The 27,293-nt window shown below is 38.3% G+C and overlaps 1 protein-coding gene and 1 pseudogene across 1 annotated transcript in view; one reads left to right on the top strand and one right to left on the bottom strand.

Annotated features, from left to right (window-relative positions):
• Positions 1–22,963, bottom strand: part of ATRN (attractin) — a 172,299-nt gene extending 149,336 nt beyond the window's left edge. The window contains exon 1 of the mRNA XM_016139006.2: positions 22,639–22,963. The gene's annotated coding sequence lies outside the window, so the exon portion shown is untranslated. The remainder of the gene's footprint in view (positions 1–22,638) is intronic.
• On the top strand, positions 167–2,300 carry LOC107508474 (annotated as a pseudogene).
• Positions 22,964–27,293: the final 4,330 nt, after the last annotated feature.

Raw genomic sequence — 27,293 nt, 5'->3', positions numbered from 1 at the left:
AAAAAAAAAAAAAAGAAAGAAAGAAAGAAAGAAAGAAAGAAAGAAAGAAAGAAAGAAAGAAAGAAAGAAATTCTTTCCTATCTGAGGTAACAAAGATGATTATTTGCTAGGCATTCTTACTTTGTACAAATAGTCTTTAATCCACTTAGAAATCGTTTATACGATGATGCGGTACAGGAATTCAATATTTAACTTTTATCATGGAGAATGTCAAACATGCACAGAAATAGAATAGTACAATAAACTCATCACTTAGCTTCAATAATTATTAACTGATTTTGGTTGGCTATTGCTGTGTAAGAAATTACCCCAATTTTGCAAATTAAAACAATAATAAACATTTGTTATCTCATGCAGTTTCTGTGGATCAGTATTTCAGGGGTGACTTAACTGAATGGTTCTGGCTTAAGCTCTGTCATGAGGCTGCAGTAAAGTTGTCAAGCTGGACCGTAAGCATCTGAAGCCTTACCTGGGGCTTAACGATCTGTCCCAAGGTAACTCTCACCTATGGCTGGTAAGGTGTTGACATGGGGCATCTGTTTCTTGCCACATGAACCTTTCCATAGAGCTGCTGGAATATCCTCATAGCATAGTGGCTGGCTTCCCCCAGAATGAATGATCCAAAAAAGAGTAAGGTGGAAGTTGCAATGACTTTTACAATATAGTCTTGGAAGACACATAGGATCACTTCCACCACGTTATATTCATTAGAAATGAGAGCCCAAGTCTCACCCACATTTAAGGAGAAGGAAATTAGGTTCCACCTTTTGAAGAGAAGAATGTCAAAGTTAATGAACATTTTTAAAATCAGTACATAACTTGAGGTCAATCTATGCCTTCATCCACTCTTCTTACCAAATGGATTATTTTGAAGGAAATTCCAGGCATATCATTTCATATATAAGTACTTCAGTATGAATTTATAAAAAATATCCCCTCAAGGAATGCCATAACTACTATACCATTAGCACGAAAAGTTAACAATATAACAATAATTTCTTAAAATCCTGTCAGCATTCAAACTTCCTGATTCCCTCCCTCCTGCTCTCTCTTTCTCACTCTCTCCCTTTCTCTCTCTCTCTCTTTCTGTGTGTGTGTGTGTGTGTGCGCGCGCGCGAGCACACGCGCACGCGTGTCTCAGACACTTCTATGCCTAACTCCAGATCCTCTCACCTATCTCTAATTCAGCCATTGCTGCCTACATCAGTTCTGCACAGACACCAGGTGGCTTCACACAGATGTACCCTGGCACCTCCTTGGGGCTCTCCTTTAATGCTGCAGTATGGATACTATGGAAATCTGCTTGGCACCCAAGCATGCAAAACCCAGAAGTGCCATGGACTGAACTCTCTTTGAGGCAAACTTTGAACAATAGGGAATGAGAACCAATGGACAACTGCTTTCCCTTTCATCCCCAGATCAACAGTCCTAAGACACAGTATGTGCAGCTTCTGAGAAGGTCTGTAGTACTAAAGAATCATCCTTGCCTTTAGGCTCTCTGAGCAGCACCATGGTCAGCAAAAAAAGCACCTTACCAAAGGTGACAAAAAAGGAGCCAAGGAGAAAGTGGTTAACCCATTTTCTAAGAAAGATAGGTATGATGTGAAAGCACCAGCTATATTCAATATAAGAAATATTGGGAAAACACTAGTCACGAGAACTCAAGGAACCAAAATCACATCTGATGGTCTCAAGGGTGGTGTGTTCGAAGTGAGTCTAGCTGATTAGCTGATTAGAATGATGAGGTTGCAGTTAGAAAATTCAGGCAAATTACTGAGGATGTTCAGGGCAAAAACTGCCTGACTAATTTCCATGGCATGGATCTTACCTGTGACAACATATGCTCCATGGTCAAAAACTGGCAGACTGTGACTGAAGCTCATGTTGATGTCAAGACAACCGATGGTTATTCGCTTCGTCTGTTCTGGGTTGGTTTTACTAAAAAACGCAACAATCAGACTCTGAAGACCTATGTTCAGTACCAACAGTTCCAGCCAGTCCGGAAGATGATGGAAATCATGACCCGAGAGGTACAGACAAATGACTTGAAAGAAGTGGTCAATAAATTGATGCTAGATAGCATTGAAAAAGACACAGAAAAGGCTTGCCAATCTATTTATCCTGTCCATGATGTCTTTGTTAGAAAAGTCAAAATGCTGAAGAAGCCTAGGTTTGAATTGGGAAAACTCATGGAGCTTCATGGTGAAGGTAGTAGTTCTGGAAAAGCTACTGGGAATGCGACAGGTGCAACAGTTGAATGAGCTGGTAGATATGAGCCCCCAGTCAAAGACTCTGTTTAAAATTTAGACTTTTCACAGTGACAAAATCTATTTGTGATGTAAAAAAAAAAAAAAGAATCACCCTCAGTGATGGCTGACTTGATCACACTTCCTTATGTTGACTTTCCCTACTTCCTTGTTTCACTTATAGAGTCTCTCAATCCTGCTCCCTGAGATTGCACTCCTCGTTGATATCTTTGTACATAGCTTTTTTTTTTTTTTTTTTAAATCAAGTTATCCTTTCTGGGAGACCTGGGCTAAGACACAGTTGGTTCCAAACAAGGTCCAAACTTTGCATTTGATTGATCTTTTAGATATCTCTGATCTATAAGTTCTATGCCCTCTCACTTCTTTTCCTTTGCAATTATTTGGTTCTAATAAATCATGTTATTTGTTCTGAGTTTACCACATTCTAGAGTACACTGAACTTTCTTGATACGGTGCTGTTTATCATATTCTCTGTTCCTTATATTTCCTGGATTGGTAGTTAAATCTAGAATGTTGATCAGATTGAGTCTTGATTTTTGTGACAAGAACACTTCATGGGTGCTATTATATACATCCTTTTGCATCATATCAGGAGACATAATGTCCGTTTGTCTCTTTTTGTGATTTTAAGATTGATCAGTAAATCCAGGGGTAGTCATTCTAATCCATACATTATAAACTCCCCATCAGTCTTTCACCTAATTATTTTAGCAGCCAAAGATAATCATGCCTTAGAACTGTACTGTACAGTACAATAGCAACTAGCCACATGTGGCTATTGAAATTTAATGAAAACTGAATAAAACTAAAAATTAAATTCCTTAGTCACACTAGTCACCTTTTAAGTGCTCATAGCTACAGTGGCTTCTGTGTTGCAATGCAAATAGAGAGTATTTCCATCATTGTAGAAAGTTATATCAAACAGAGCTAGCCTAGAACCATTATTTTATTTTAATTCTAATATTTATAATTTCTAGCATTTTATTCTAAGTCTATTAACTTTTATACATTTGTTAGCCTTAATCGTTCTATAAAGTGCTTATTTTCCTCTATTTACCAGTATTCAGGATAATGAGATGATTCTCTGGCATCTTCCAAAGTGGATCAAAGCTTTTTTGTTTTTGTATTGTTTTAAATATTATTGTGAACTGATAATAACATATTTGATGTATTTTGGTTCATTGTAGTTATTGTTCTTTTTGATGCTCAAATTTTCCCATGTGGTAGGTTGGTTCCTACTGTAATATTTCATAGTGTGTGTGTGGTTTTTTTCATTTCTAATTCAAGATATATCAAGCTTTTCTTGTACACTTCTTCCCCAGACATGGACTCAGATGGCCCTGGTTCCTTTTGGGGGGGGGGGGGGGCAGGGGAAGGATATTTAGAGACTGTAATCTAGGTGCTAAGGATGCTCATTCCTAACAACTTGGTTGTATTTTTTTATTTTATTTTTTAGTATGCAGAGTTAGAAAATAGCCTATTTTATCTTTTTAAAGGAAACACATCTTAAGCTTCAGACTGACATTCCATATTTGAATTTAGGACTACAAAGTCTTGCTTAACTTCTTTGATTTTATGTTTGTGTCTCTTTTCTCCTATACTGAGAATCTTGGTTCCTAATGTCATCAAAACAAGTACACATTTTCATAGTCTTATAATACCTATAATAATTTCTCATTCAGCTGTGTTGGTAATGTACTGATTGTTAAATACCTTAAATATCGCCCCTTGCCTTATATCCTTTAAATTGCTTGAATTAATTTTTCTCTGCCTGCATTTCCTCATTTGAAAGAACTGTTATTCTCCAACCATCCATGATTTAGTGAACCTATCAATCAAGGAACTTGGTCTCTCCTCCGTAGGAGTAGAAAAGAATCCCAGCCCTAAGAGAGTTAATACCCCATAGGTGAACTTTGACCAGTGCAAGATAAGAGATAGGAAGGGATCAGCAAATGATCTTTTTTCACTTTCACCCATCAGTGGAGCATTTCAAAACACGGTTGGTTTGCATAACTTTTTAAGACAACTCCCAGGTAACTAAGCAAGCACTTGTTTTCTTGTGTTTTCTTGAAGCTGCAGTGTTCCCAGTAATATAGGACCCCGTGTTTACTTTCCTTCCTTTCCCTTGTCTCTTAACTTTCATTGTTCTAGATCGTATCTCCTATTAAGACCCTCTAATGAAATCTTTGTCTCTTGCTATGTTCTATAGGAAATCCAGGCAAAGGCAATTTCCCAAGATCTTCTCCTTGAGAAGGATAAAGAGCAATGCTGTGAATTTACGTATTTAATAAGCACTCCAAGTGAGTTTTATGATCAGACAAGTATGGCTAACACTACCTTCAAACATCCTCAGGCCTCAGCTCTCACATCAACAGGAAATGAAATGCTAAAACTGTATAGAATTCAGAAGGGAATCCATCCCAGGAACCCTTTAGATGTGGCCATGCAGGACAATGAACAAGGAGTATCCATACAGATTGCAGCCTAGCAGCGAGACCAACTAATCAAAAAACATTACTAACAAAGTAAAGAGCTCTTGCAAGGAGGTAATGCATGTTCTCTCTCCTGTTCAAATGTGAGTTTTACGTGAGTGAAGTTTTCTATTCTGATTCCAATAATTAGGTGTTTTTTGTTTGTTTTTCTTGAGAGTGTTATTTATTTTGTTGGGTCATGGGGAGCCACATTTCAGCCTAAATTAGAAGAATACAGCCAGCTTAAAATTGAAGGAGATCGTCCTCCACCCCCACCACACACATACATTCCTGCAGCAGGCAAGGCATGACCTGAGCCATTTCTGGTTGGGAAGGAGATGTTTTAGTTTGGGTTCCCCCCACAAGCATATCCTGAGACAAGGATTCAAACACAAGTAGTTTATTTGGGAGGTAAAGAAAAATGCTTGTAGGGAAGTAGGGAAGTAAGACAGGAGAGTAAAGCAACTAATATAGGGTGCATTATCAAACCAGCTACCGTTATGTACAACTGGAGCTTAATTCCATGGGAAACCTGGAGCCACAGTATGCACCGCAGTGTTATTCCATTATAAGGAGTAAGGTAGTTGGAGTGTTCATACATCAACTCGTATCAGTAACTGGTTGAGAGCAGCTTTCAGGGAGGGAAAAACATCAATTCTGCACTCTGACCTGCTGCGTGGATAACGAAACAGGGAACAATCAGAGAAAGCCCTTGTGTAAAGTGCACATGCTGGCAGCTGTAAGTTAAGCTAGTATGCACTAAAATGGTAAGGGTAAGGGGATTTGAGCAAGGCAATGACAGCATCCACTGTAAGAAGTGAGAGGGTTTCTCTTCAATTGTGAGCTAGCTGCATGATCTTAAATGGGGGAATTTTTAAAGTTGTAGACATGTGTATGTATATGTTTATGTGCGTGAGAGATTGCTAGCCAGTCAAAGAAGTGAAATGCAGACAATATCTGATTCTGCTTTTCAGAATCACCTTTCTCCCATTCCATATGATTCTGGTAAGACTGTCACTCAAAAGACCCATCTCCCCTGTCACAATACAAATGACTCAAAAAGTCCAATCATGTTAATTCATTGTAGTGAACACTTTTGGGAGCACCAATTAGATCTCTTTTACTAGCCAGCACATGCCACCACCACCCCATTCCCCGGGGCATTCCACATAAAAAGTAAGAAGATACAAAAGATAGCTCCCTTGCTTCCAGGGTAGGGGGAGAAACAATTCTGCAGTGCAATTTATGCTTCAGAGTTCCCAAGATTTCAGACTAAAGTTAGACTGCAGCTGGACCCTCACCTTTGCTCAGTTTCCTCTGCAGGCCTATCTTGCTTCCCTCACTCCCTTATAGGTTTTCCTGAGAGCAGTCCTTGATTAATCAGGTGTAGACAAATCCCTGTCTCAGGTTCTGCTTTTAGGATGCCTGACCTAAGGTCCATTTAGTGGGACACAATGCTGGATTGGACCGGGGGAAGACACATAGCCCTGGCATAGCTAGAGCCTTTGAGGGCACTGATATAGACTGGGAAAAAGCAGATCTGCCTTTCTCTAAGGTCATGGGCTACATGTAAGAACATCATAGTGTATATGTTTATACCCTAACATATATTTTATTCTACTTTTGGTAACAGTACATTGAATTGGGAGTAAAAATTTTGGCTTCTCTATTCTGGGTGGAAGTGACTTCTCTTTGAGTTCACGAGTGAGCATATGACCAATCACATTCCCACCACCACAGAGATTGTTTAGGGTGGTTATGTGACCCAGTCAGAGCCATTGAAATATGGGACTGTTAAAAGAGAGAAAATATTTTTTATTCCCTGGACTAAGAGCATCAAGTATGAGGGGAACCTAAAGCTGCTGGAGGCCATCATGAGGAACCTGAATATAAAGCCGACAGCAAAAGGCAGAATACTGAGGAGCGAATGAAATGAGTCTTGGTTGACATTGTTGGAGCTCTTGGTTCAGGCACCACTCAGCCATTCCTGCCTCTTTGATTACACAGGCTAAAGAGTACTCTTTTTTGTTTAAGCCAGTTTGGGTTGGGTTTTACAACACAACCAAAACAGTTATGACAGATACAATGACGGCAAGCCTGAAGCTTCAGGAAAATACATTGCTGCCATGTGATGAGACTCTGGGTGACAATGAAACCTACTCTTCATAAAGAATTAGAACTAAAAGATAGAGAGAGGAGAAGAGAGCAAGTGATCTATGAGCAATATCCAAGTACCAGGATCCTGTCATTTTTGACACATATTGCACCTTTGTGTTCTCCATTATTTGAACCAACAAATGCTTTTTTTTTCCCTTATAAGAGTAAACCTTGACACTTTCAAAGGAAAGAATTCTAACACAATACTTTTTTTTTTCTGTTTTTCCTTTGTCATTTTATTTTTTCTTTATTGAGTTGAAGACAATCTTTACTTTTTTTATTATTTGCTATAAATAATTTATTCTACCACTTATCTTTTTCTTTGCTTATACTATTTCTCAGTGTTAAGAAGGTTACGATTTTATGGGGTCTAACTCAACAAGCTTCACTTTTATCATTTTTGGATTATTAGACATGGTTCTTTCGGTCAAAAGTGTTAGAAACCCAACTTAATCTAGTTTGAATTAAAAGACAATACATTGGCTAAGAAAATTGAGAATTTTAGTGTATTTGCTCCTATGGTACAACTAGAATCTTAACTCCAACCATATCATTAGGATCATTTCTCTCTCAACCTATCAGTTCTCTGGGCTTCCTTCACACTGAAGCTCCCTTCACTTTTTTGAAAACATAGCCCATATTCTTACACTTCATAGTTCTAAAAAAAGAAAAACTCTCCTGATGATTGAACATGGGAATCTCAAAAAAGCCTGCTAGTTACTATGAGCATCCTGACAGATATGCCTTATGTATCCATTCCTGGGTGTGGTGGTGAGATCCGTCATTTCAAACTATTCAAAACGTGCTCCACACAGATTGAGAGAGTTCTGTTATGAAAGAATAAAAGAAGGCAAAACCTGGTAAGCATCTGGTAGTTACCACACTCATCTGTCTTTTATGTTTAGTTGATAAAAACCTTTCTCTCCTCAAACTATATTTCTATATAGTTATATATTTTTAAATACTCCCATTTTTTACTTTAAAAATTTTTTTCATTTTAGAATTATATTTCTTCTAAATGTATTTTTATTTATAGCATGAAGTAAAAATATAACTTAATATTTCCCATGTTTAAGACCTATTGCCTTAAAAACATTTGTTAAATAATCTATCTTTTCCTCACCACGTGGGAATGCCATATTATAAACTAAATTCTACATTTCTGTGGTTCTGTTCACTGACTATACATTGCTCCATTTATCTGGTCTTCTAGTCCTGCAACAATTCCATCTTGTTCAACTAACAGTTAACTTCACTGGGAAGTTCTGCTTTTTACCTGGTCCTAAATTTCTTCTAATAGGCAGGTTATGGGATGTGGTTCTCTTTGATCCTATCTCCATTAATGTGATTCTGTCAATTTTTCTTTATTTATTCTGTAATTCTATATTTTATTTTAAATCATTCATTTTTACCAAAGCAATAAATGAAAATGATTTAAATTCTTATTTCACGGATATAAAATTTTCTCTAATCTTTGGGAATATTAATTATAGTAGATTTTTACAAGTTTGTTTCTTCTCCTTGCCATTGTCTCTGTTTCCTCCAGTTTCTTTTTATGTTTGTTTAGGTCTCTGATTTCAATGTTAGCAGCTGTCCATATTAGGTGACTCAAGGCCCTCTGTTGACATGCATATGAACTAGAGCTTATGTTTGTAGGTGGAGCTTACTGATTGGGGCCTCATAGTTACAGGATGGGCAGGGACCTGCAAGTTTCATTGGGGTGCCCCCCCCAAATGTCAGTTTCTGTAGGTATTGTTCTCTAGGTGGGGCCAATTTCTCTAGAGAAGGCTCCTCTGCCGGATCAGAGGGAGTGTGTGTGTGAGTGGAAGGGAGAGAGTCGATAGTGGTGGTATCTGCCTGGCTCAGAGCAGGGGATGATGCCAGGGTCTCCATCCAGAAAGCAAACTCCATTCAATTCCCCAGTGTCCACTCCAGCAGCCTCACTTTCAGCTGTGCCAGATCTCTGTAAGCCAAGAACTTTGGGGTCCAACTATTCTAGGTAGCCAACTGCAGTTTTCTGTCCTGATAGAGGAGGACCAAGATTTTCAACTAGGTCCTCCATTTTCAGCACCAACTCTCACCCCTGACATCAGAGATATGTGGTATTTCCAATCTCTGAGCCTTTCTGGCATACTGAAGCACAAAGTGGTTTTCCTTTTATTGGCTTACCCCCATCTACTCAGCAGAACTGAGGAAACTGCAATCGATGTTAGAGCAAAATTCTGACACCAAAAGATTATGAACATTTATCAAAATTTTATGTATTGTATTATAGAAGGAACTATCAGGTACACCAAAATAACTGGTTTGCCAGTGCTTGAAAAACACAAGGGTGTGTGTGTGTGTGTGTGTACACAAACATAAAGTTAGAGCTAATGAAAGGAATTTCAAAGACCATTTGCTAGGTAAGATTCAAGACTGCTTAACTTTCTACACGGCAATAAAATCCTGTGCTTAACCATCCAACCAGGCTATAAAACCATAGAACCTATTGGTTTCTAAAGTTAAACTATTGTTATATAGGACCTTAAAACTGTTTGTTCCTTTAGAAGCTGTGAATTGGATACACTGTGACATTACATTTGCCATAACTCAAGGTTCTGCTTTCATTCAAACAAGGTTTGCAAAGGTGTTTCCTTGAGATATTAGAAATCAGTTATAATTTTGCCTTTTTTCCAAGTGTGGAATTACTTTTTCTCCCTTATGCCAGGTAAGAACATCTAAGATATTATTGACATAACTAGCCCAGTCTTGCCTCAGTGCAAGACTTTTTTCCTTGTAGTTTTTATATTTCTTCTTTTTTTTAATCTACTGTATTTTAGTAAGGTTTGAGGAGGAAACAGTCATTAACACACGAGTTCATTTACCCTTTCTTTGACCACAAATTTCTTTCTACTATCTTCCAGTACTTTCTTAAGATACTTGGCCTGTTGGTTTTCAGTTTCTTGATGCTACTATATACCTATTAGTTTCCCTCTTTCACGTCTTTTCCAGATTTCATTGGGAGTTTTCAGCATGAATGACAGTATGTCCTTTTCGCCCTGTTGATCTAGGCCTTTTCCTGATTATATCAATGTTTGCTTCCAAATATTAATCCTACCTTTGGGGATGGAAGTATATGGTGCCTATTATTCAGATAAACATTGGATAACATGGCAAAAATTATTAGGTATCTTGTCTCCTAGCTTCTCTACTTCTTACTCATCCCTCTCCACTCCTGTAAGGCAGAAAACTCTCAGATGGTCCTTTAGAAGGGCTTCACCTCTGCTTTTCAAACTTTAATGGGCATAAGTAGCACTAGAGGGAGCCAGTTATAAATGTAGAATCCCAGACTTCACACCCAGAAAATGGAGAACATACTCTGGAATCTATAAATTTTAAAGAAGGCCCACGTCAAATCTGGGGCAATGCCAGCCTCAAATGACTAATGCAGGGATGGGCAAGGACTGAAAGTACCACCCTAAGAATATTTAGTAATCACAAAGAGGAAACAGTAAGTACCTTTACCACGAAGAGATATGGTGGTCACCATCTTGACTAAGGGGATACACTTAGCAGAATTACTAATGTGACAAAGTGACTGATGTAATGCACTGAAATGAACACTCTACCACTTAATATTTGTCAAAAATCTGAACACAGATTTCTTTTTTTAGAAAATCAGATAAGGTCCCCATGCATTTTGATGTCATAGTGATTTTAAACACAATGGCTTAAGGGGCATGATCAATACTTAGAAACTTTCAGTTTCCTTCTAATATAGACTCTCTTATGCTCTGGAAACAATCAGGGCTCTTACGTAGTTCTATTGGAATCCTACATCCTCCTTCTACAAATTTCACCAGCTGGGACTTTGTTGTATGAAAAGAATGAGCATTGTCTCTGACTTTTTATTTCTTATCTTTCTGTGAAGTATGTCTGTTGCCAAGGTCATTTTTATTGCTTTATTAGATTCTTTGATATAATCTGTCAGAAATATTCTTTGCAAATATCTTTTCACAGTGTGTGGCTTGCCTTTTAAAACAAGTTTTTGGGGAAGTAATTCACATACTGTAAGATTCACCCATTTAAAGTATACTTTAAATTTGCTTATTTTGGAGTTTTCATAAAAGTGGAATTATACAATATACAGTCTCCTGTAATGGCTTTTTTTACTTAGCATAATGTTTTCAAGTTTCATCCCCTTTACACTATGGATGGTTAACTTTGTTTTGCTATGTGTTGTATATATTTTGAGTTTCGATTTGGTCAAATATATTGGTTTTTCTTAAGATTTCTGATTTTTCTATCTTATTTAAGAAATTCTTCTCTTTCCTTGAGTTATAAAGATATTTTCTAATAATTTCAAGTTTGTTTTTTCATATTTAAATTGTCTGCTGTTTACTTGGTATTCTATGTCACACAGAGATTTAATTCTCTTCCACATGGATAGTCAATTGTTCAGCACTACTTACTGAATATTCCACCAATCCCTCCGTGTTTTGTAATGCTATGTTTATTATATAACAAGGTCTCATATATGTTTAGGTCTGTTTTCCTCTCCCTGTGCCATTATGATAGCTTTATAGTTAATCTTCATTACCTTTATAATAAAATAGCTTTATAATAAAATCTGCTATTTCCTCTCCGTTTCCAGAACCAAATTTGCTATTAACAACTATAGGGATCGTTTTTTAAGTTCCATTAAAATATCCTGTTAGAATTTTGTTGGAAATTGCATTGAATTCATAATTTGGGAAGAATCAACATTTTAACCATCATTTAAATAAACATGGAATATATTACCTCTTATTCTACCTGTTTTACTTCATAGTCCTCCCTTTCCCCATGCTCAGGAGTAAACCCTGAGGTAAGAATTTGAGTGCAAGAACCTTATTTGAGAGGTAATCCCAGGAAAAAGCTATCAGCAATTGAAGCTTAATTCTACTGAGGTATCCTGAGAAATTCTGCAGAACAGATGCCTCAGAGTCATCCCACCTGAGGAGTGAGAAGCTGGGATATTTATACAACTCCTTTTGGCCACGGATTAAGGGCTCCCAGCAATTATTAATTCCCCAGCTCCTTCAGCCCACCGACATGGAAGATGGGCCAGCATGCCTGGAAATGCTAAGTACCAAGGAGTACCAACAATTTATGTTAAACTACCAAAGGATCTTTTGAAAACTCATATGTATGTAAGCATGTCTTTCTCCTAACGTCTTCTACTATAGAGAAATCCAAAATTGTTGGCATGGACAAGTTTCTCCACATCGGTTACCAGCTCCTTTCTTGCCTCACCCTGCTGCTACCTCCTTTCCCAGGAAGTTTAATCTCTAGCCATGTTGAACTACTGTCCATCTGTTCCCTTAGAAGCAGCTTGATTCTGTCAAACCCTAACCTCTTCGCATTTGTTGTTTTCTCTGCCACTACTGCCCTTCCCCTAGTCTCCTCCTAGAGAACCCTTTCTAAAAAAGAGTGGTTAGAGACATGGGCATTGGCAAAAGAGCTAGAATCAAAACTCAGTTCTAATGTAGCCAGCATTTGCTTTGCTTAGTAGGAAATGCAAGATGACAGGATATAGAGAGGTGAGTGTAAAGTTGAATAGCCCTGAGGGTCTTTGAGAGAAAACAATGGAACATTGGGGAAAAATAAGAGGTTTAAGGGGGGTTGAGGGGATTTTCTACCTAAGCTGTGGTGTTTTTCTTTATTGTTTTTCCATGGAAATTATGGAAAAAATTATTTGTCAACAAAAAAAAAACCTCCTCCAATACTTATTTGGGCAAGTTACTTAATCTTTCTAAAGTTCAGTTTCCTTATTTATATAATGGAAATATACTTACTTTTACCTTATCAAACTACTGCGAGGATATATTAGTTATCTATTGCTGCATAACACATTACCTTCAAATGTGGTGAGTTGTAACAACAAAAAAAATATTTACTATCTTAAGCAGTTTCTGTGATTTCAGGGGAAGCATAGTTTATCGATTCTAGCACAGGGTCTCTCCATGAGGCTGCAGTTAAGATGTCAGCTGGGGCTCTGGTCATCTGAAGGTTTGACTGGGGCTGAAAGATTGGCCTCCAAGATGACACAGTCACATGACTGGCAAGTTGGTGCTGGTTTTAGATAGGAGGCCTCAGTTTCACATCATCTAGGTCTTTTAATAGTAATTGAGTGTCTCCATAGAGTAGTAGCTGCCTTTCTCTAGAGCAGGTGACCCAAGGGAGATGCTGTATATGTCTTTTGTGACCAAGCTTTGGAAGTCACACATTGTGATTCTGCCGTGCTCTATTGGGTCACAGGCCAAAAATGATTGGAAGGGGACTATACAAAGGCATGAATACAGGAGGTGAGAATCATTTGGGGCCATTATGGAGTTTAGCTACCACAAAGACTTACAGGAAACATGCTCAGAACACAGTGTTTTCAAATAATAGCGTTTTATTATCACTCATTTTTTTTGACCCTCTGCACAAACATTATCTTTGAGAAGCCTTCCGAACCACCATAGTCAGTTATGAAATAGTTTGGCAAAAAAGTAAAAATTGAATCTGTTCAAACTTTTGTTATTCTTCAAGATAATGATTTGATATTTGAAGAACTCATACTGCTCAACGTCAAAAAACAATGTTTAAAAAATGGACAGAAGACATAGAGATGGCCAAGACATGAAAAGATCATCAACATCACTAACCAGTAGTGAAATACTAATCAAAACCACAATAAAATATTACCTCACCCCTGTCAGAATGGTTATTATCAAATAATCAACAAACGGCAAGCAATGGTGAGGATGTAAAGAAAAAGGAGCCATCATGCATTGCTGGTGGGATTGCAAATGGGCACAGCCACTGAAAAAAACAGTATGGAGGTTTCTCAAAAAATTAAAAATAGAACTACCCAGTAATTCTACTTCTGTATTTATCCAAAGAATTCCTAAACATTAATTTGAAAAGATATATGCACCCCTACATTCATTGCAGCATTATTTTACAATAGCCAAGATATGGAAACAAACTAAGTGTACATTAATAGACAAATGGATAAAGATGTGATACATATATGCAATGGAATGTTATTTGGCTACTTAAAAAAATGACATCTTGCCATTTACAACAATATGCATGTTGTAATCTTGCCATTTACAACAATATGGGTCCCCCAGAGGGCATTATGCTAAGTGAAATCTAAAAAAGATAAAAAACTCATACAGAGAAAAAATACTGAGGTTCACTAGATGGTAGGGGGTTGGGGGTTGGGGGCTGGGTGAAAAAGGTAAAAAATATTAAGAAGTACAAATTGCCAGTTATAAAAATAGTCATGGGTATGTAAAGTACAGCATAGGGAATATAGTCAATAATATTGTAATAACTATGTATAATCCCAGGCAGATACTAGACTAGTCAGGGGGTATCACTTCATAAGGTATATAAATGTCTAATCATTCACTATGTTGTAACCTGAAACTAATATAATGTTGTATGTCATCTCTAATTGAAAAATAAATTTTTTAAAAAGATCATGATTTAAGGCATTGAGGGGAGGGCAATTGTTATCATCATTAAGTTCTTTTAGCTGGTCCAGGCTTTCCTACCTTGCCTGTTGTGGAAAAATCCCCAAAGCTCCAAAAAATCAGACCAGAGAAAACCAAGCAGTTCACTCAGACAGGAGAATTCAAAATTTATTATACGCAGTCCCAGATGAGCTAGTGCTCTGAAGATCTGGGCAGGTTCTCAGTGGAAACATCTCTTTATATAGGAAAAGTTTTACACAAGCTGATTGGTCAGCTTGAACATAAAATGTTATATACAGCAGGAGTTGCTATGCAGATTTCAAGTAGTAACAGACAGAAGGGCATGAGTTGCTACAGGCAACCAGTAAGCACAGATAGTTACAAGGAGGGAGAGCTGCTGGAGTACACAGTTACATTTGTAAGTTGAGCACAGTGCAAGGGAGCTCTTGCAGGAGTTCTTGTATGCAACAAGCCTATCTGCAGAAAGCAAGCATATTTACAAAAGCAGAAAGCTGATTAGTTTTTAATGAAATTCCCCATATTTCTTCATCATTCCCCCTTTTGATGTCTATTTAAATTCTTTTAGGGCATCGCCTTTCTGATTTCCTTCTTGATTTCTCTGGACTAGAGACTTATAATTACATAAAGGTCTCCACTGCGGTTTTTCTTTTTCCTATGGCCTTAAGCATTTGTATATAAAGGATCTTCTCTTTGACTCTTGCTGTCTTATATTTTACTCCTGATAATGACAGCTTGTTCCTTCTAGGCTGTGATCTGTATTTTCTCCCTTTTTCTCTTTTGTATATACCTTTCCAAGGGAGCTTCTCCCACCTTATATACATGCTTTCCTATACCTAGGTTCCCATTCAGGTGCCACTTGCTATATCCATCAAGTGGTAAATCCTGTCATGTCCAGCGCAGCTCTGTAAAATATACCCTTACTACCTCTAAGTTAGTGCATTGCCTCTGAAAGTAAAGAACCTTTAAAGAGGTTATCAGGGTCCTATTCATGCTGTACTTGTATGGGCATATGTGGAAGTTCTATTATCTGTTCAGCGAGGTCCCTAACTGCCTGACCCTAGTCATCTACCTATATTTGATAGTTAATGAGACTGACTTTCTTATATACGCCTCCATCTGCTGCTAACAACTACTCTAGCGCCAATCTGTTCTGGTAGTTGACATTTCTCATCTGAGTCTGTTCATGTGCAAGGAGGGTCAAGGTTTTCCTGCTTTCATCCTAAAACTGCTTGCAATTGGATGCAAATGGGGGTACGGTTCTTTAATACCTATCCTCTAAGTGGCAGGCCCACAGTATTGGTTTATTCATTCTGGGGGCCATTTATTCTCTCTCTGGTGGTATTTAACTTGTCTCACCACCTAAATTTCTATCTTGCCTTATGGCACTATTTCCAGAGCACAAACTTCCTGGCTTAATTTGTTACCTTTGCATCCTTTACCTCTCTGAACCTATAATTACATTTGGCTTTTGACGCTTTTTCAGACTACTTCAATTTACTATAGTTTCCACTCTTTGAATTTCTCTTGCTGCCTATTCTAAGAGTTGTCGGACTGGATGATTAAGCTGTTTCCCTGTTTTCAGAGTTAAGAGGATAAGGAAGATTTTATCACGCCATTTACATAATTTTCCTTTTTAATTCCTAGGGAGGCAGATATAGGCTATGCTTCTACAAATCTATAAAACCCATGTGGGGCTGTTCAATCTTGGACCCTGGCTGGTTCTGCCAGACACTAATAAGCTCTGAAAATCTAGCTAATAAATTTACTTTTCTGTTTTACCTTTACCTTTCACTTGCATGCTTCATTTAAATTTTTGACCAACCTTGTGAGTTCTTTCTACCTCCAGCTTGGCAGTATTGTTCTATATAATATGTCTTAAAATCTATTAATCACCACTAATGGTATGTGGGACTGTTATTTCTGGCACTGCCAGGGTGGGAACCAGTTTTGTAGTTTCCTCAGGCTACCTGCTCCTTACTAGAGCTCCCCCATATACATAGCAGAAAGTGATATTTAGGGAGTGAGCTATTCCTTTGACTATTCTAAGAAACAAGTTTTTGTTTGGTTGCAACACTGGGAGCTGGGGCCCGGTTATTTCTTTGAAAAAGGACTTATAAACCTAGTAAACTTGAGTTATATCCTCTAATAGTAGACTTCTCCTGAGAATACAAATTTAAACATAGAGATCTGGTCCTGTCCCATCAATACCAAATGTTAATACTTCCTCAAAATTCCAACAGGGATTATAGAGGTTATTCTTTACTGAGTTACACACATGTTTGGTGCAACTCGATAAAGCTACTCCTTTTCCTAGATACTCCCCTTTCTTATTAGTGTTGCCTTTCTCCTAAGTAGCCCATAAAATACAAGACCAATAGGCACCACTTGTTCCATAAGAAGTGCATGGGGACATATATACTTTTCTTTTGTCCTGTAGCTTTATTCCTAACTGAGGGATCCATAAGATCTCCCTTCCTGTCCTTGGCTCTGGCTTACAGTAGCACAAGCATCAAATCTTAGGGTTATCTAAATCTGTTTACAAAATGAAGTGCTAGATATTAATTCAGTACTAGTAGATTTCAATAATGTTATTTAAATCTATTTTAATATACTAATTCCTTTCTTAAATCTCCCTCTTACATTCTCAAAACTTTATGAATGTGCCTTACAATCTGAAGTTTGGCCAACACTTCAAAAGATTGTGAATTTTCATTTCCATTTACAGACTATTCAATACTTTATTCCTGTATCTCCTTAATTATTTCTTCCTTATATGTACCCTTTTCCTTTCCTACTTGGCAAGGTTTGGCTTTGTGTCTAAGGATCCTTTCGTGGTCTATGTACAGCTTTAGTCTAGTAATAACTACTTTGCTGGGGTGAATGCTCACATGAACAGTTATGTTATTAGCCTTCTCCCGCTGTACTCGTTCAATGTAGATGACATATTTCTTCCTATAAACCCTGACCGCCTTGCTAATTTGCTGCCCTGAACTTCATCACCTTTTCCAATGGGCAGGGATTGAACATTGTACTTCAATCTCAGCTCTTCGGAAAGAGGAAGACATCATTGAGCTGCACTATGATTTAATTAAAACTCTAGAAGTTACGTATTTTATCTAGCAGATGAATCAAGAATTGCCCTTACATTTTATCCTATTCTGGGCTAATATGGTCTTGCCTGTCTATCTTCCCCTGTGGTCCCTCAAGGCTTCCCTTATTTCAGAACTGTTTTAGTGAGGGAGGTTCATATGAGTTGTAACATGCATAAGGCTGATTACCTATTGAGTCTAGATATAGGTACAGGTACCTTTTTGAGTTCTCTGACATTTATAGTAGCTATAGAAAATTCTCTGACCCCATTGCCCTTTAGTGACTTGGATGTACAACTTAGTTTTCTCCTCTAAATTCCCTCCTTCCCCAATGTCTCTAATTATAAGAAGTCCTACGATGATATTCCTCAGGCTTCGGCCGTGCGTAGACCAGCCAGCTTCTGGCTTGTGGCTGAAGCAGGGCATGTTGTCTTTGTATGAACCGGTGAAATCCGTCTGCACCGTCTGCGAAGGGTGTTTTCCGTAGGAGTTAACTGGGATGAATATCTGGACAGTCCAAATAGCTGATCCTTATGCTTAACCACACTAACAAACCAGGCAAGACTGAGAGAATCTAATTGAATTAGTAGTATTTTAGTTGATTTTATAGACAAATGTACCTGAACTGGATACAGCAGTACATAATTCAATAACAACTACCTTACAGAATGTGTCATATTGGGCTAAACCCTTTATAAAATTCGACAATCTTATATTCTAATAACACCTACTATGTTGGACCAATGAACACTTCGGCTAAACCAAATTATAAAACGCATTTTAGCAGATATTTTACACAGTATTTTCAATTCTGACTCTAGGTTGCTTTAATTTAAGGTAATACACTGGATTAAAATTTATAGTACTCTTTCTTGGTGCCAATCTTTTACAACATAGGTTACCTGTATAGCTTGGTTGAAACAGCTTCTCCTTCCAATCTTTAACCTATACCTTCTCTTCTGGCTGACAGGGGTGTACTTAATTCCTCAAGAGGGTAGAGGCTCTTTCTAAAGTTTCTCTAGTGATGTGGCAGGGGATTCTCCCTAAGACCTGAACATGTGGGGGCATTTTCAAGGTTTACTATTAATCTAGGACTTTTCTTCTCCTAACTTCCTTACCATTGGAGGTTTTTGTGGGCCCCTTCTAGCATAGGATGACCTTGGTGTCTTTACAGGTAGACCTAAAACCCCCACTCCCTTAGCTAATTTTTCCTGCCTAATTATTTTCTACAAGCCATGAGCCCCTTATTAATACTCATATGGATGTTGAGGGACTGGAGGTCTCTTCTTCTATATCTGCTTCCTGCTGAGAATGGCCGGAGTTCCTACCTACTGGGGTTTCATGGAGCTCTTTCCCTTTTCCTACCTTAATTAAGTCAGGGTGTTAGGTTTCCTGATAAAGCTAGCTATGGTGGTTCCATGGGTCCGGTCCATGCATTTAGCTTTCCCTAAACTTTGCAGCCTTTTAGTCATGTGGAGCTTCTTTTCCCCTTGCCATTTATAACTCCCCCATTTGGTGAAAGGCCCTAAGTATGTGCAAGGTAACAAAGGCATACCTTGAGCTTTGTTGATGTTAGCCTGTTTCCCTTCAGCCCGTTGTTATGCCTGGATGAGTGCCCATAGTTCAGTCTGTTGTGATGACCAGCTCTGTAGCAGAGCCTTAACTCTGATTGCCTCACCAGCAGTTGTTATTGCGTAGCTGGCTTCATGCTGTCCTCTATGAATGAAGCTGCTCCCATGGAATATCTACTATAAAAGTCAATGATTGGCCCCCTACTTCTATTGCAACTGTAAGTTGCTGGGGGTCTAGGAACAGGGAGCCTGATAATCCCTAGACTGACTATTCTTTGGCCTGGTCAATGAGCTTTTTTGGATGACTGGCTCAGGCTGGTACTTTCCTTTACAAGCTTGGTTGAATTTTTCTGGTCTCTCATGGTGGGGACCCTCATTCTTCCAATGTCCCCATGTCCTGTCTCCTTACGGTAGGCACAGGGGTCACACAGAATAGTGGAGGTCTCCTTCTGGTCTCTCTCTTTCAGGGGGGAGCAATAGTCTGTTGTTCTAGACCTGACTTTCCTGTTGCAGCTATTAACAAGAACATGTTCACCCCTTTGGCCTTCTGGTCGCGGTTTTCAAACACCTCGTTTGTGACCTTCAGTAGCTGGGTGTTGTTCATCTCAGCAAAGCCCTCTAGTTATCAAAGTTTGCAGCAGATATCGGTGGAGGATTGGGCCACAAATGCTGCATTAACCATATACTGATTTCCTCATGCTTCGGGGTCAAAAGGGGTATACACCAGTATGCCTTGCATAATCTCTCATAGAACTCTATGGGCAACTCCTCTGGTCTCTGGTGTATCTATGCCATTCTTGACATGCCTGTTGGCTTCCCAGCTCCAGCCTTTGCCTTTAATTTGGATTTTTCATGTATTCTATGTGATGGGGATTTTATAAGCTCCCTAAGAAAAGGCTTTTCTATTATCATTAGGACCTCGCCCTTCTTAAAGGGCAGGTCTTCACCATCATTCCCAGGAAAATCACAAAGAGTCTGTACGTATTCTGATACGCTTAGATACTTAGGTGCAGGCTCCATCAGGGTGGTGGTGTTCAAGTAGTGAGTTTTATAAAACTCCAGTAGGGCTGGCAAGCTATCAAACTCCAGGTCCCTGATCTTAAATAAGTGTTTGGATAGCGAGTTGATAAGGTAGTGGGAAACTTGTGCATTTTAAGATACAGACAGCATGTAGTTCCTAGAGAAGGCGGAGGAATCATGGACTAGGCACATGCCATGGAGCTGGCCCTAGAGCCAGGCCTGCGTCTCCTCCTAAGACACTTGCCCATATACCAGGCAGAGTGATTTGAGGAGTCGAACTTAAATGAGACAGAGGGCATAGTGCCAGGCTGGGGCTCTGGGATGATCAGGGGTGGGAAAGGTGATGATGGTGGAAGCCTGTCCGGCAATTGATAGTAAAGTGGCCTCGCGGGGGTTGACAGAGCTACTGAGCTGTACAGCTGTTGGAAGTTAGTTTCTTCCTTGAGGCCCCCTTGGTGGATTAATTTTGCTGACACCTTGTTCTTATGCCTAACCAATCAGGCTACAAATTCCTTACTCTGTCCCTGCCTATTTGCATTGAACCAAACCAAGGGAGCACCAGAAGCTGCCTGCAACCACGTCTATGTATGGAACTTGGTCTAGATATCCTGGGGTCCCTGTTACTATCCAATATACTGCTCTCACTGTGGGGAGGTCTAGGGTCCTTTCCAGGGGCTAACCTACCCCTAAAGCGAGCCATTTGAGCTCACAAATATGAAGCCTTCCCGAAGCCGGCATGACCCTATACTCCTCTAAGAAACCGTCCTTAAAGTTTTCCAACATACAATCTAAGACAGTTGGCTTAGAGGAACTTTTCCCCATATTTGCAAGAAACTTCCTTTGGAAATTAGGTGCAGAGGCTGATGTCAGTATACCCTCTAAAGCTCCAGACACCTGGTTAAAGCAACACAAAACACCAAAATTAATTTGTTGACATACAAAATTCTAGTTTTCTATTCAGAAAACCTTTTCATAGCAGACCAGTAATCTTAGCACAATTCCAATTTTATATCAGCTTCCTTTCGACACTTAAATTTCCAACCTTGTTTAGCTTAATTATGTAAAATTTCTCAAGATCTCTTCCAACAGCCTTCTTTTACACTTTTCCTCTCAGAAAATCCCTCTCAAAGTTTCCCTTCACAAACCTTCTACTACTTCCAGGAACCTCCTTTCACACATTTTTTTACTCCCTCAGTTTGCCTCTTTTAACTCCTTCAGCAACCACCTCTGAGGCAAATATCTTTCTTTTACCTTCAGTCTAAGTTTCCATTCTTTATAACTTTTGTTACCAAAACACTTTCCTTTCTGCTTACTCAAGCCTTCTTTGACATGCCTTATTCCTTCATGTAGATCTGAGGTACCTCCCGCACCTCCCATGACAGACAACTATCAAGCCACAAGGGGGATGGGAAGGATTGGGAAATTGGAGGGGACGCCACTCACTTCCCTCACAGGAATTTAAGGTGCCTCTTAGCATTGGTGAGTCGGTGTAAACCTATGACCCAGACCACTGGAGTAGACTCCTCATGGAGATCCAGTGGGGCCACCACAAGCCAAATGAGGATCACCACGGAACCATAGATCAGAGCTCAGCTCTTGCTTCTCTAGTAAGCTACATCTCAGTCAGTCAACATTTACTCTTTCACACACTTGCCGCCATTCCTCAATGTGCGTGCTAGTGAGCAAGCAGCTGCTTCTCCTTAATTCGTGGAGGACAACTGGTTGCCCTCTGGAGGATAACAGAATTCCCTTTACTTAGTGTTGACCCACTTATTCCGCCCTGCAATGGTGATGCAAAGACAAACAAGGGTGCGGAGACTCTTCAAAGAGGAGACCATTCAGGCACTCTTCTGGCTGTGTCCCCTCTCAGGGAGCATAAGTGACGCTTAGCTGTAGCTTTGTAACACACGATCGGACACTAGTCCGATGCCACCATAGACCATGTGCCATTCACCACGAACCCGCAGAATGAGCCCAAATGAACCCCATGGCCTTTAGGGGACCTTAAGGGTGCCCAGCCGTGGGGCTACAAACTCATACCTTACCAGCAGGTTGGTAAAGACACTCATTCACTCACACAATCACAAATCAGGCTAAAACATCGCTCCTCCCCCACCAGTGTACACGCAGGTTTTACCCTTGGCTAGTGAGTCTGTACCTTAACCTAACACCTCCCCCAATAGGAAGACTCCTAGCCTCTGTCCCCATAGAGACTCCTAATGAACCTGCCTATTATCCCTCAGGCTTCCTGAAAATAAGGAGGTGTTCCTTCTCTTCCCTCTGACAGAGGGGCTGGTTTAGGGGCTGTCCCCGGACCTAAGACTGAGTGCTCTGACTTTACTTTACCTTCCTTATTTTTTGGTTCCTCATTCCCAATTATCTTACTCCTTAATTTACTTTTTCTTTACCTCTAATCTGGCACCTATAATCATGTCAAAATCAATAATAACAAGCTCAAAAACATAAATATATTAAAACTTGGTTCTTTAAAAATAAAATAAACTATAACTAAATATAAAATAATCATTAATTATATACTTTAATCGTACCTTTTCTGATGTTCTTGCAGCCGCTTCTGGTGAATTTAGTCCTTCTCTCCCATGAGTCCAGTTGGTGGCTCGGCCACGCTGGGGAGTCCGGGTACCAATCTGAAAGAACATAAAATATCCAGGTGATGCGCCTCCTCAGTTGTCTCGGTTCCCGTTTGCCTCAGCCAGGCCGTGCCACTGGTCCCGTGGCTCAAGGGGCTGCTGTGGTTGGAATCTCGCTGGGGCCTCCAAAAATGTTGTGGAAAAATCCCCAAAGCTCCAAAAATCAGACCAGCCAAAAACCAAGCAGTTCACTCAGAGAGAAGAATCCAAAATTTATTATATGCAGTCCTGGACCCCAGATGAGCTAGTGCTCTGAAGATCTGGGCAGGTTTTCAGTGGAAACATCTTTATATAGGAAAAGCTTTACACAAGCTGATTGGTCAGCTTGAACATAAACTGTTACATACAGCAGGAGTTGCTATGCAGATTTCAAGTAGTAACAGACCGAAGGGCTGGAGTTGCTATGGGCAACCAGTAAACACAGATTGTTACAGGGAGGGAAAGCTGCTGGAGTACAAACAGTTACATTTATAAGTCGAGCATAGTGCAAGGGAGCTCTTGCAGGAGCTCCTACATGCAATAAGCCTATCTGCAGAAAGCAAGCATATTTACAAAAGCAGAAAGCTGATTAATTTTTAATGAAATTCCCCAAATTTCATCATTCCCAAACCCCCAAACGCCACAGCCAACCACATTCACCTCTTAAATAATTGGAAGAAAATTAGACTTCATGGAAATTAAAGCATTCTGCTCCATAAAAGACACCCTTAACAAAATGAAAATGCACCCCCCCCCCACCCCCAGACTGGGAGTACACATTCCCAATGCATATATCCAGGAAACAACTCATACTCAAAATACGTAAAGAATTCACTTAACCCAGTAATAAAATACAAACATAATCAGTAGGGAAATGGGAATTAAAACAATGGGAAACCACTATGTACCCAGGAGAATGGTTAAAGAGTGACACTATCAAGTGCTGATGAGGATATGGAGCAACTGGCATTCTCATATACCGCAGGCAGGTGTATAAAAAGGCACAGCCGCTTTGGAAAACTGTTTGATGAGTTCTTACAATGATAAAAATACATGTACCATATAACCAGGCAATTCCACTCTAAGTATTGACCCAAGAGAAATTAAAACATATGATCACTCAAAGACTTATACATCAATGTTTATAGGAGTTTATACATAATAGCCCCCAAATAGAAACAACTCAAATGTCCATCAACTAGTAAATGGATAAACAAATTATGTCCAAACTGTGCAAAACTATACTCATCAACAACAAGGAATAACCTACTGATATGTATAGCAAGGTAAATACATCTCAAATTCATTATGCTAACTCCATTTATATAAATTTCAAGAAAAGACAGGGCTTATCTGTGGCCGTCAGAATCAAATCAGTGGTTGTCTGAGACCAGGGGTGGAGATGTGACTGCAAAGGGGCCTCAGGGAATTTTCTGTGGTCATAGAAATGTTCAGTATCCTGATTAGGGGGCAATGATTCCGTAACTGTATACACCTGTCAAAACTCATTAAATTGTACATTTTATTATCTATTTTATTGTAAGGAAATTATACCTCCAAAAAAAAAAAAAGATTGGGGAAAAGCTTTTAAAGACCCTTGTTAAATGGATAACACATAGTATCTCAGATCACCCAGGAATAGGGTTGCTAGAATTAACAATAAAAAACAGGGAGCCTAGTTAAATTTGAATTACATCTAATTGTTTATGCATATGTACATAGATATGAAAGAAAAGCATTGTGTGGGATATATACTAAAATATTTGTTATTTAGAGGAAATAAATTTTAAGTGTCTAAATTACATTTTTCTTCATTCGATTATATCTTCCTGACCATTTGGTTTTCCTTAATAGTTCCTTATCTGTAGAATTTACTTATAAAGTTCTGTACACATACAGTCTATTTTCATTTACTTTGTATCATAGTTTCTACAGTGATCACATCTAACTTATTTAGTTATTTGTCTACAGGATATTCCTTAATGAGGAAACATGCTCAACATTAATTACTGTTATGAGCCAGTATACTGAACATGAACTAGAATAAAGTTAACAACCCTGAAAATTGCTCTTTGAACTTAGTTTGTTGAAGCAAATACCATATTTCATGGCATGATTAGCTTTTCCATTCTCTAGTATTATGCTGCATCTCTTGGTCAATAACTTTGGAAATATTGTTCATTGATAAAAAAGAACATTGGCATCGATTTTTATTCCTTTCTTTTTAACACTACACATAATGATTCAATCTGTCTCCATGCTGGAAGAGTAGTTAGTAATAACCATGTAAAAGAATCAAAATTCTTCATGAGATGAAATAATGTAGTCATGACAAGTGCTGCAATAATCACCCACTTCATGCCGGAATTTTTTTTCCTGTCCCTATTTAGAATAGCCTTAATACTTAAAGGATAAATTTTCCTCCATCAATCGTTTCTTTAGTGCATTCAACAGTTCCCTTAAGCAATGACGTGCTTCAATAAGTTTTCTCTCCTTTCAATTTGCATAATCCTATTCTAAAGAGATGATTGTAAATTGTGAACAAGAAATAAATATGTTCCCCTTAATGGATTATTTTAAAAGTCAGTAAGAATTTGGGGGAGGGGGCTTTTCCTTAGAATTCAAGTATGATTTCAGTGCTTCGAATAAACTGAGGATTCTCTAGACTCCATTTGTTAAAGAGAGCTAACTGGTTTTTGAATGCAAGAGAAATGAAGAATACTGAATGCCAACAAAATCGCAAAAATCCCTTAATTGTTCAGTTTGAACAGTATAAATGCTGGCGGCAAAAGAGAACAATTTCATGACAATTACTTCTTATAGTCAATAGGAAGGACATCAGATGCTGTTTGAGCAGCATTAATCAGAATACAAGCAGGACAGCCAATTGCTTCCATACAATTATTCATGCTTTACTTCAACTTTGAATAAACAATATCTGCACCTTTATGCAAACTTCTACCAACATTTATATTTGTATTATCTACACCAAAAGCAGTACAATTTTCATCATTAACTCATAACTCAATGAGAAAATCTCTGCAAAAAAATTTGCTCATTTCTGAAGTCTCATTTAGAAGAGATTTTATTCAAAATAGCTTTACAAGTGAGCCTTTTCACAAGAAAAGTATTACACAAGCAAAAGGAACATTTTTCTGCATTGTAATTACTTGCATCCATGATGATTCCATAAAAAGATGAGCCATTTAGAGCTTTGATAATCACTGCAACAGTAAATGGAGTTATTACATTTTAAATTATTGCAGTAATTTTGTCCTGGCATTTGGAATTTTGCTGGCAACTTTGGAATTAGAAAATATTTCTGGTAGCAGTACATTCAAAGAGTTATTTGAGCTGAAAAACTGATGACAATGCACAGCATGGGAGGCCATTATAACTTCTGCTGTGGTGTTTTTTATTTTTTTCATTTAAATTTCTCTTAATCAAAATTTTGTTATTTTATTGCTTTCTTGATACAAGTTGAAGCAATTACACATCTTTTATGCTTAGCTGTTAGCATATCCTGGATCATATCTGACTTTCCACCATTTTCAATATTGAATGAACACTTGCATACTGTACAAAGTGCTTTGAAAGAATTTTTTCTCATTTAATAAATGTTTACTGTTCAGAAAAATTTTCATGAAATTCACACTTGCATTTGGGCATTTCAGGGTTCAAATATATACAAGTGAAAAGGAGATAACACAATTTATTTTCGACAAGATTGCAAGGCAATTCAAAGGGAAAAGAATAGTCTGTTCAAGAAATGGTGCTGAGACAACTGGATAGCCACATGCGAAAGAATGAAGTGAGACCCTTACCTCATATCAAATGCAAAAAATTAACTCAAAATGAATCAAATACCTTACCTTAATGTAAGAGCCAAAACTATTAAACTCTTAGGAGAAAACGTTAAATGTAGTTGTAAATTCTCATGAACTTGTATTAGGCAACAGTTTCTTAAATATAACACTTAAAGTACAAGCAACTAAAGAAAAAAATAGATAGAATATTATCAAAATTAAAAAATTTGTGCTTCAAAGGACACAAGAATCAGGAATATAAAAAGAGAATACACAGAATGGAGGAAAATTGCAAATCGTATATCTGATAAGGGACTTGTATCTATAATATATAAAGAACACAACTTAATAAAAAGACAACCTAATAAAAATAAGCAAAATATCTAAACAGACATTTCTCCAAAACGACATACAAATGGCTAATAAGTACATGAAAATATGCTCAACATCATTAGCTATCAGGGAAGTGCAAACCAAAACCATAGTGATGTTGGTGAGAACATGTGAAATTCTAATGCCAAGTTATAATGTTGTACACCTGAAATTTATATAATGTTATAAACCAATGTTACTACAATAAACAATGAAATGTAAATAAAACATAAAAAAGCACAATGAGATACCACTCACACCCATTAGGATGGAAATGATAAAAAAGATGGATAATCAGTATTGGCAAGGATGTGGAGAAACTGGAATTTAAATGGTGCAGCCATTTTAGAAAATAGTTTGGAAGTTCTTCAATAGGTTAAATACAGAAGATCTAGG

Source organism: Rousettus aegyptiacus, unplaced genomic scaffold (genome assembly GCF_014176215.1).
Source record: "Rousettus aegyptiacus isolate mRouAeg1 unplaced genomic scaffold, mRouAeg1.p scaffold_m13_p_12, whole genome shotgun sequence".
Lineage (NCBI taxonomy): Eukaryota > Metazoa > Chordata > Mammalia > Chiroptera > Pteropodidae > Rousettus > Rousettus aegyptiacus.
The sequence above is the reverse complement of the archived record's forward strand: the minus strand, read 5'-3'. Positions and strand labels throughout refer to the sequence as shown.